The following is a 12236-nucleotide window of genomic DNA, read 5'->3' as shown; positions in this document are numbered from 1 at the left end:
TATGACATGAGACTGATGTCCAATTAAATTAAAAAAAATTGGTGTACAGTTTAAAATTGCTCCGCTTATCACTTACCACCCCCTGCATAGTGTATTGTTTAAATATGTTAGGACAGAATATTCCATTAAATATTTATTAGTAAATTCAATCATGGCAAATTATTTCCCCCTCATTCAATGTATAATAGTGCAGCAATCAAGCTTCTTTTGTTTCACCATAATCACTGCATCAGCAATCTCTAATTATATATAAAGCTGCTGAAAAATTAGAGAAGTGAAGAAAGAGACACCTCCTTTTGTAACTAGTTCCCCTTCATTTCTTCTGAACAATTAAAATACTCATATACATTAACAAGATGGAACATTCTGAGAAACAGGTCTCCAGCAGCAAGCGTTTGAAAATGCATTATATTTGTTTGTTTTACTTTGTGGGTGGAAGTAGATTTATTATTTTTTCTTTATGAATAAACTGTGAACACGCTAAGACAGTATTTAATGTTGTTTATTCTTCCTCAAAAGTGAGATTGACTACATGGCTTAGGAAGAACTTCAGATATCTCTACGTTTTTTGTTCAATAGAATAAATCTTTTCTAAGATTTTGCTTAACTTCAGAATGCCACAGATTCATTTGGAAGACCAATTTTCGTAACAGCAGCACAGGATTTTAGCTCACACCTTGCTAATATCTGAAAGCCACAGAGAGAAAGAGAAGTTGGTATTTACAATTCCATTACCATGCTGGATCAGCTTCTCATCTTGAGCCAGCAAAAAGCCAGGCATACTTTGAGCACCAGGGTGCTTTCAGGCTTGATAACTACTGTTCAGATGCAAGCACAGGGCTAAACTTGAAGTTAGCTATAAGCTAGATAATATCAATATCAATAAATAATAATAACAATAATGATAACAACAACAACAACTGCAATATAATTAGGACTCAACAACAACAATAGAATTAGTACTTCAGGGACAACTAGAATTCAAGAAGAGATTTCTACCATATAATGTACATAATCCTTTTCTTAGTAAAAAAATTTTTGAAAAGAGCCCCCTTAAAAAATGTTGGTTTTGGTTAAGTAAACTGTAAAACGTGACACATATCCCTTGTAAGGTGATTTACTTGCTTTTCTGCTACTTGCTTTTCAATTTCCTCCTTGATTTACTTCTTCCAGTTATGTCTGGTCAAAATCCATCTTTTAACTTCCTGAAGGCAAGGAGTGTCTTTTTAGCATCTATCACCCCGGGGTCTGGATTGGTATTAGTAGGTGCAATAGCAATTCAAATAAATAATCTTTTTTTAAGGATTTAATCTCTGGAGTTGCTCAACATAACCTTGTTCTATCACAAAAGCTGAAGCACAGAGGATGGGGATTTTCTCATTTCCTTATGTAAGAGTTAGTATTCAAGGACAGGATTTGTGAAACATTTAAGATATGTCCATTGTTTCGGACTTAGACATGAAAGGCAGATGAAAAAGCAAAATACTACAAGGTTGTTACTTTTTTCCCAGCAGTAAAAGAAAAATGAGACCTGTTAAAATTACTCCAGTTCTTACAGTTCATCATTCTTTGGCCATATAATTTGTCCGGCTCCATTTTCATGATGCTATAACTTCATGCAAAGCAAATTTAAGAATCTTGATGCAGTAACAATGGGAAAACTCTGGCAGAAAAGGAAACAAAGCTCTGGGAACTCACAGCCAGCATGAGGCAGCAGTTTCAAATATTTTAATGTAATGATAGTGTAAGATGTCAACATTTCTGGAAGCTACAGAAGAACTCTTTGTAAACAGAATGTGTTCACCTCATTTGATAGGGTAACTAAATCAATGTCGGGTACTCAACTAGGAGCTAAGCATATGTTTGCACAGGCAATGAGAAGTAAAAGATATTAAAGGAAGAAAACTTGATTGATTTTGTCTGAAAAGAAATATGACATAGCTCATTGAAAAATAATTCTCTGCTTTCAAATGAGGGAACCTCAACTCTGTCTTTGGATTAAGATCTGGAGTGATGCTCCAGATCTCTATTAATTTCCACTTTAGGTTCTTAAATCGATGACTGTGCTCTCAAAGCATCACCCTGTGCTTAATCTGAATAGTAACAGCAGAACAAGGTGTCTGTAGTACTGAGAAAGATGCTGTGCACAGAAGTACTCAGTACTGCCTTTGTGGGGGTTTTTTTTGCCTGATAAACCCAGCTTGTGGCTTTAATTTAATATACTTTTTAATTTCTTTTGTTAAACTTTCAATGAGAAATATTCAAGAGTTTGCAATACTGATGAGGCTTTTCATTAGGTATCAATTTTGGATGAAGGAAGGATTAGGAAAAATAGATAAATGCAATGCCTTCCGTTATATTTTCCCTAAGTCTGTTGTGCCTTCATTAGGATATGTGCTCACTGAAATACATAATAGTAAGAAATTCCAAAGAAAATTATTAGAAACATCTTTAAAAAAATCATCATGATAATCATGATGTTAAATAACAACTGTGCATCTCTACCTTGGTATTTATAGAGCTCAAACACCTGGAAGGATGAAACAAAGATGTCAATAAACCAGCAAAATTTCTAGATAATAGACCAGCAAAACTTCTAGGTAATAAGTACAATTCCAGCACTCATTAACAGTATGCACATTTCCTCTCACTACAAGAGACAAAGAATTGAAATTAATTATTTCAGAATGCATCTATGTCCCTTTAGGAGCTCTGTTCACTTCAAGAACTGTAACAACTGAAGGAGCTCTTCCTGGGCTGAATTCATTCTCCAAGCTTGAGTTGTTGTATGCCTCCTCATTGATTTAAGGAAAAATAAATACAGCAAGGTAACATTTTTAACAGAATTCTTTGCTGTTGTGTCTGAGGTGACAAACAACAAATTGCATATAATCCCCCAAAGCTAAACATAGTTATAGCACAAAGCTGTGGGGTTATTTAGTAAATAAGCAATGAGGATACAAGTAAAGAGAGGATGAAAAGAACATTTTTTTTCAGGTGTCCTGGTTTCGGTGGGGATAGAGTTAATTTTCTTTCCAATAGCTGGTATAGTGTTATGCCTTGGATTCAGTATGCGAAGAATGTCGATAACACACTGATGTTTTCAGTTGTTGCTAAGCAGTGTTTATACTAAGGCAAGGATTTTTCAGCTTCTGATGCCCAGCCAGCAAGAAGGCTGGAGGGGCACAAGAAGCTGGCACAGGACACAGCCAGGGCACCTGACCCAAACTGGCTGAAGGGGTATTCCATATTGTGTGACATCATGCCCAGTATATAAACTGGGGGGAGTTGGAATGGGGCGGTGGGGCTCAGGAACTACCTGGGCATCGGTCGGCGAGTGGTGAGCAATTGCATTGTGCATCACTTGTTTTGTATATTCCAGTCCTTTTATTAGTATTTTCATTTTATTATTGTCACTATTATCATTATTAGTTTCTTCCTTTCTGTTCTACTAAACTTACCTGTGCTCTTACCTCAACCCATGAGTTTTATCATTTTTTTCCTGATTCTCTCACCCATCCCACTGGGGTGGGGGGGCGGGGAGTGAACGAGCGGCTGTGTGGAGCTTAGTTACTGGCTGGGGTTAAACCACCACAGGGAGAAAGAAAGAATCACCCTTTGTCTTAGCATAAATACCACTCAACTAAATCTGACCTGGAAGTGGCCTTCTAGGACACTGTGAGAGAGGTTCGCTAGTTTAAATCCAAGCAGTCTCTGTCAGCAAGTCCATCTGTGCCAGCTAAACATCAATACCGTGTTACTGGGAAATGAACAGTCAGTTTATTACCCAGATCAAAGAACTGATTAAGTTTCTATGCAGCACCATTCCATCCCCAAAAGTTCAGACACAAGTTGTTTGGGTTCCATTTTTGAAGGGGGAGAAGAAAGCTTGTGCCACATTATGTCAGGCCTCCCCATGCATAGAGAAGGAGAAAATCTTCACAGAGTTGGGGGAACACCATATTATCATTTTATTGCTTCCTAGCTCACAAGAGATGGAACAATAATGGTAGACAGCAAGAAGAGGCAGGTTAGGCATCTTTGCTATCAGAGTACAATCATTTTTCCAGCAAATAAAAGCTCTTCAGTGAACTCTATCTTCTTTATTATACTTTTTACTAGTATGGATGTAGGTCCACAAGAAGGAAAGTTAGGTTAAGGTGTGGGATGATCAAACTGAATCTTTAGAGAAAGGGGATGATCAAACTGAATCTTTAGAGAAAGCAGGAGGCACAAAAAGCAACTAAGAGAAAAATTTATTTCAGATATCCTCAAAACACAACAAAATAAAGAATTCATTTTGTCATCCTATTTTTCAGAAAACTGAATATTCTTCTCATTCAAGCTTTCTTCTAATTGTACTAGTCAGTTGTCTGGATTTACCACTTGAAATACTGGAGAAATATTTGAAATACCGGAGAACATATATTGCATCAACATCTATGTCTTTAAACTTTTAAACCAAGACTAGATTATTTTAGCAAACAAGTGAAATAACAAAGGAAAATTTACATTGGCACTAAGTAAGTGAACGGTAACTCACATCTGTAACACAGGACTCTGACAAAGCTTGTAGAACTTGCCGCTTTTATTTCTACAATGGCATCTTGCTAAATATGAGCCCCATTCTACTATGTATGGAAATCATCTGCGCAAGGTGGATGAAAGTCCAAATTTCATCTAGTGTGATGTTCCTTAGCATGAGTTTGTCATGTACCAACCAGTATAGTCCCACCAGTCCCCCCCAACCCACCAGTTTGTGGGCATGGCTCAAGAGACCAGAACATCCCAGGAGACACAGCAATGCCAGTGCTGTGGAGGGCTCAGGCAGAGTGGTAGGATAGACGTGAGCAATTCCAGCCCACCTCAGTAGCTGGGAGTCTTTTCAGATATGTTTCACTTGCAAGTATAAATGTCTACCATACTAGCATACTGCTTCTAATGCAGTTGCATTTCAGGTTACTTCTACTACTACAGATATCTTTAAATCTCTTCAGCTCAACTACATGGTGGAAAATGCTAGCAAATACCCACTTCCACTCACATCTATGCATTCCCACTCCAATCAACTGGCTTGGGTAACTGTGACCTCAAACAAACATTTTTTTTTCTTGTATTCACAATTGATCAAAGGATTCATAATGTACAAATGAGATGAAGAAAATCTTTGGGTCTATATGAATTCAAGCCGTAAACTATCATGCTGGTCAGCCCTGTGAATGTCCTGGATCTCTAAAATGTCTCAAGAGGACTCCAACATCCAACCTCAAAAATTAGCAGTTATTGTTGCAAATCTTGTTCATAATGAACAATCAAGACGTTGTTTTCAATCAGTGTCCACTTTAATCTCTTGAATAATTTTCCGTCTTTTAAGACTAACTAGAGGTTTTCTGGTTTTTAGAACAAAGATGAAGAATAACGGCAAAATAAAATTTTATTGGGAACTGGAGAAGCCTCCCACAAGTGATTAAGTGCCTTTATTCAGTTCAAGGGTGAAGTAAAAGACGTTAAAACTCTGGGAGGTCAACACTGCAGTTTTGTTCACACAGATTTATTGAGCCTCAGGCAACACACTGTTGTTATAGACACTTTCAACCCTGCTCAGTTTGTGTTTTGTTTAGTTAATTTAACAGATGTGCATAGCTTGCAATCATGATTTTGTATTTATTGTATTCTTTAATAGTCTGGAGAGAAGATGAATGATGGTCGGTCACTCCTTCCTTAGGCAAGTTAGATAAAAATTTGACTATGCAAAAAAGTGGTATTTCTTTTACTAGCAAAACTGAAATTACAAATGTTCTTTCTCTCCATTCCTCTTCTGCCCATCTCAAAACTATGTAAACTCTAGGAAAAGACTGGCTGTTTTAAACCATATTTCAGATTGTAGACCATTCTCACATTTTTTGCAAGAGAGGAAAATCAAAACTATATATTTTTCTGAGCAGTTCTCCACACAAGCAAGGGATGTTAAATCTTGTTAGTGTTCAAATACTGGTAAAGCACAGAGAAGGGTTTCCTGCAGAAATGAATCACTACATGTTTTTCCTTCAGACAAGGCCAAGCCTTGTCAGTATTTGTTAGTTGTCCTCATTTGGATACTCTATATTTTTAGTATCGTTCTAGTAAAAACCAGTACATATCTCCAAGGGGTATTTTTGTCAGCATATTCTGATTATTGGAACCTGACTATTCCAGTGGTCTTCTATCCTCTGGCCGCAAAATATCTACATTCCAGCTGTGTGTTTTAAAACCAGCAGGACCACTATCCCCTATCTGAAAGCCTTTGACACTTGAAATATATTTGTGAAGCTTCAAAGCACCAAAGTAAATGCAAAGTGAGTATAAAAAAAGCCATCTCAGAAAATTTCTACTTTGACATATACCAGGGACATCAAATATTGAAAAAGCAAGAAAGCAAAATAAATCAACATCATGATATAAAATGATGGCTTATGTCATTTAACAGAACTATAGGAGCTATGCAGTATCTCTATCCATAAAGCCATCAGTGGGTAAATACTGTATTAAAGGAATGCGCTTCCTTAGGAATGCACTTCTGTTGATCTAAATGTCAGTGTGTGTGTCAGTGTGTAACTCATCTGATCCTTAAATTTTTTCACTAAAACACATGCTGTCAATTAGGTATACAAGCATATCCAGGAGAGCCTCTGAACTAAATCAGTAACTGATAACTAGTAACTAAACCAAATTAAAATTGTGTAAATAGAGGAACAAAACCAAAACAGCACAGCAGTTCCCTAGGTTGTCCTTCCTCCCTGATCTATGACCTCCAGCCCTTTACCATTTGTTTATCTGGCCAGGAATTTGAGGTGGGAAGAGTGCTGCTGTTGAGACCAGCCTGGCTGGACATGGCAAGAACCCTTCCCTCCTGGCAGAAAGCTGGTGTGTTCTCACTATGTCCTCCTCCCAGCGGCTCTTCCTCCCCATGCTCCTCGTGACTATGTTCAGTGTCTCCCATTTTCCATCTTTTCATGAGTTCCGATTTCTAGCCTTCATGTGGTTGTTGCTCTTATGGCTTAGAGGAAAGTCATTAGACAACCAGTAAAACAGCTGTTGAAAGGAGGGGTGCAATGAAGTAAGACAATGTCAGGGCCCTGGGTGAGGTTGTCGCGATCCAATGTCGAGGAAGTTCTCGATATGATCCCAAGAGCGAGATTAAGACATAAACAAGGTCAAATGCCATATAACCAAAACAGCTTTTATTATCAAAAATATCAACAGTAGGAAATAGTAGCGACAGGATAAAATGGAAGAAAAGGCAGAAATCAAGCAAGTGGTCGGGATAGAGTTGCAAGGATAGTCACCACGATGGATCCAGTGGCATCCTGTTGGTCCTTAGTCTTCAGTTCTTTGGTGATGGGTGCACACCACAGCTTGTCTCTACATGTTTTTATAGGGCATAGTCCGATGATGCATGCACATGCGTACTGTTCATGCACTGTTCACGCGCTGCAGGTTTCATCTGTCACAGGACCTTCATGTGACCAACACTAGAAACCAGTACCTTACCTCAAAGACCACAGTTTCCATGACAATGGTAGTCTTCACATTCCTGCATGCTTCGATGGCTCCGGCCTGTCTCCTCCCCTGGATGCCTCAGTGGCCTGATAATCGTCCTTATAGGCAGAGGAGTGTCCTGCTTAAACAAGCGGTCCCAGAGATAAGTGGCTCCAGATAAGCAGTTCACAGTTCAGTCTCTCACAGCAAACAATCTTTGAGACAAATACCCCGAGATAACAATTCAGTCTCTCACAGAGGTGCAGAGGCTCTACAACCTCTCCTGGTTGTGGACCACAGCCGCTTGTGGTCCAGGACAACTCTGCTACCCTGCGACCTTGGGTGAGACTTTTGTGACAGAAGTGTGTGAGAAAGGGCTGTGAGAAACCTCATCTGGGGCCTCCCCATCGTGACTGCATTTGAGTACCCTTTGGAGAGAGAGACATTGGTTTTGTCGCTGAACCACAGATGACTGCAGATGGATGAAGTTTTCATGGTGCTATACAGGAAAGAGCATTATGTGAATGCCAGTTCTTTCTGCAATATTTTTTGTGATTCCACCAAAACTAATTGGTAACTATTCATCAGCAGCATTGCAAATCTAGAATAAATGTCAAGAGATTATCTGATTTATCCTTCCATATCAAGGCAGGATCAGGTATTCTCAGACTATCACTGGCAGAAGCTTGTCTAACTTCTTTTTAGAAATCTGCTATTGATGTTCCATGACTTTCTTCAATAATCTGTTTCAATGCTTCAGTGTTTTTTATAATTAGAATTTATCTTTGCCAGAATTTTACCTAAAAATTCTTAAATGGATGCTATGCTCATTAATTCTTGCTTTATTAGATAGACATAGTAGATACCTAGCACACCAGTATTCTCTTTATAAAGAGCTTTTTATGTACTGGAAGTACACCAAAATCATCCCCACCTTCTCATTAAAAGGCTTTAAAAGAAATCCTTTAATCTTTTTCATAAAGTGTGTTTAACAGCCTCAGCATTGTCACTGATATTTTGTGAACTATTGTTAATTTGTCTTTAATCTTCTTAAAATAACATTTCTAAAACCAGACGGAATGCTCACCATGAGGCCTCAGAAATCCCAGCTAGAATGGAACCATTAGTTAAGTTTTCTACAACTAGATTTTTGTCTTTCAAACAGAATAGACCAGAACAGAACTTAACCTCTTTTTTTTCAGGGTATCTGTCGATACCTAGATCATAAGCCAAAACTTTGCCTCTTGGTTAGTGGGGTGTTTTTTTTTTGAAAAGGCCAAGTTTTGGAAGCTAACTTTCAAATCTTTCACCATGCTTCTGCTTAGAAATCTCTTCCCATTGTAAAGTTGTGAGTGTTTTCTCCTCCCTGCAAGTAATTTTCTGTGCTTACCTTCTCTGATGTTTTTTTTTTACTAATTACAGACAGTTCTACCAATTTATCCAGGTTGTGTTTTATTCCAAACTTCCATGTCTTCTTTCAATTTTCATCCAAAACTTTGATGTAATTGTAGAATATAAGAATAATTTACATTGGAAAGTAATTCTGCTCCCACCTCTTGCTAAAGCAAGAGCATATTCAAAGTTACATGAGGTTTATCAGGGTCAAATCGAGTTCTGAATAAATCCAAGGACGGAGATTCCACAACTTCACTGAGAAAACTGTTCATTTTTGACCATGTTTACTGTGAAAAAAACCCCTCTTATTAAATTAGAATTTTCTTTGTTGCAGCATGTGTCCTTTAATTGTGCATCTCTCAGAACAATCTGATTGTATCTAAATAAAATCTTTATCTTATTATCTAAGTCACTAATCAAAATAATCAGTAGAACATGGTTCATCCCCAATCCATCAGAGACATCTCTTGAAATATTCTTCTAGTCTGATGTTGCATTGCTGTTAAACACTTGGTTAGGTTTTTTTAATCAGTTGCACATTACCTTAATATATTTGTAGTTTGGTCTTGAGCATACAATATAGGACAGCATCAAGAATTCGCTAAGATACACCTCATCAACTGTTTCTCTTAACCATGAGATCAGTTCAAGTCTGACTGCAGCTAAACTTACAAATCTATGTTGTTCTGGTATTCCTGAAGGTTTAAAAAGGTAGATTGGGTTATCATATCTCAGAAAGTTCTGATACCCCCAGTCTTCTTTTATTATATTTATCTTTCTGAAGTCTACTTGGACATGTCTCATTCTTTATGCTTTCTCAAAGATAATAGCTCGGTGGTTATTGAATAGCTTGGGGTCTTGTGGTACTGAGAGTGAGTATAATCAAACTAAACTGAGTACATTTAATTTAGCTAATATTTTTCTAAACAGCTCTTTCCTCTCATATTGTCTTTTTTAGAAATATGTTAAGTTTCAGGCCCTAATTTTATTTATTTGTTTATAAGAACTAAAGGGTAGAAAGTTCTTAATATTTCCACCTTTTTCTATGAAATGCCTACTTTGCTTTCCTCCCCAGTCACATGATGGAACTGTCTGATTTCTAATCTTTTTATGTAACCTTTTATTTTTGCTGCTCTAGTTTTTATTATCTAAAATCCATTTTCCGTGTTGTCATTTTAGTCCTAACTAATGGTTTTGGGTTTGGGGATTTTTTTCCATGTATTTATTTTAATTCTGAGCCTTTTCTTCTACTTTTTGTAAAGTATCTTCTTTCATTCAGATCATTAGAAAGTTTTGGTAAAATCATTACCTTTCCTTTCTCTTTTATGCCTCAGAATATCTTAGAACATATGGATTGCCCTTGTGCCTTTAGTACCACATATTAAAGATGAAGATTCACCTTTTTTTTTTCCTCGGATTGTCCTCCCCAAATAACCCTTCTACTAATCCCCAAGTATGCTGAATTCTGTTCCTTCCTTTTCCTGCTTTCATTCTTTCCTATTATTAAAGTCACAGATGCTGTAACTTCATGGTCACTTTCCCACTCTCAAACATTCTCCGAGGTTTTGGTAGTGATTAGATTTGATGATGAGAAGTTAACCTGTTACAAGTAGATAATGTCATCAGTTTGAGAGAGTGCCCTTGTAAATTTGGCAGAGTATTAGTTTCCACAAATGGGTCAGCTAAATTGTCCCAGCACTGCTAGAAATGCATCTCTTTCTTCTTCTCCAGCTGACAAAAGATTGCTACATTTTATTCAAAGCCATCGGTGGTGCTTCTTTTACAGGATTTTGCACTATATAATCCAAGGAATTGAAGCAGATATTCTGCATGGAACCTCCACCCAGCAAATTACACTGTTAGCACATCTCTGAATAGTTCAGAGAGATGGAAAGACATGTCAGGAAGAATAGGAGAAAAATGTTTCCCTCTCCAACTTTAGTTTCTCAGTTTTCTGATTAGGGAAGTGCTTCAGAGCAAGATCTGACATTAATCAAGCTAGTATACCTATCTGTGCATTGCTTATATAATCACTACCATGGTATATTGCATCAGCTGCCTTGAAGGTATGAAACAGATGCAAATGTACAAAATATATGCACATTTATTTGCCATTCTTAAAGTATGCACTTGGGCTAGATCCAGTGAGGTGCACAGCACTTAATTCTTTCTGACATCAGATGTGAGGTTAAATACTTTAAGGAGTTCGGTTGTATGAGCCCAGTTCTCCACTACTTTTGACCTTATCATTACTAATAACCGTGTAAAGGACAGTCAGTCACCACAAGTTGAAGTAGTAGCTACTTCCCTCGGAGTTAGATTGGCATGGGTATGAGTGACAGGATGAATAGCTGGCAGTGCAGGGTCAGTTGCATAACGGGTATATTCCACGGGCCTTATTTACATTTCCCCGTTCATAGTTGCATGATTAAACGGAACATGGAAAAAAAATCCCAACAACCCCCAAACAAAAGAAAAAAACCCACAACACTTTAGATATCATTACAAACCTAGACAGTGTAAATGGTAAACTCTTATCTGAATTCAGTCAACAAGTACATTTTATTTGGATTTTGCCCCATTTCCAGATACTTGATGTACCCTACATTCTAGCTGAGTATCCTGTATGTCTTACCCAAGGGAAACAGAGCTCAAGCTTTCACTCTTGTTGAGCAGGTCTTGGCAAGTGGATCTCAGTAAGTCTGAAGTGAGTGCATTTATTAAGGCTGTTTCATAAACCTTTTGTAAAAAAAAAAATAACACATGTTTATGAGACCTATTGTGTTCCTCCTTTTGACTTGTCACATTCTCTATTTCACTCCCCTTTTCTCTCTCTACAGTAGAGACAATATCCAAGTAATTGTAACTGTATCTACCCCAAAACCAAGATGACAATTTGAAGTTTACCTTTTCATAGGAAGCAGCTTCTCGCCTTTGAAAATCCCAAAGACACTTTCATGAACCTGCATTTATTTACTCCTATTTATGCAAATCTGTTGTTAAGTTTATGCCTTAAAACAAAGATAACCCATCCTCCCTAATTATCAGAATGAAAAACATCAAATGCAGGGGTCCTATGTCCCACCCGAGACAGATTTTTTTTTTCTGATTTAAAACAACTGGTAGAAATTTAGCTTGATGACTGATAATATATTTTCAAGATAACACTTTATCAAAGCATGACAGCAGCTGTGAAATCTCAGAGTTTCTCCTCTCTCCTCTATGACACCTTGATAAGGCAATTACAGCATAATTACCTTAACAAGTGGCATTACAGGAAATTATTGTCATTCTCCTGTTAAAATAACACATAATCATCAGCA

The sequence above is a fragment of the Accipiter gentilis genome, chromosome 4, assembly GCF_929443795.1.
Source record: "Accipiter gentilis chromosome 4, bAccGen1.1, whole genome shotgun sequence".
NCBI classification, from domain to species: domain Eukaryota; kingdom Metazoa; phylum Chordata; class Aves; order Accipitriformes; family Accipitridae; genus Astur; species Astur gentilis.
This window is presented reverse-complemented; position numbering follows the sequence as displayed.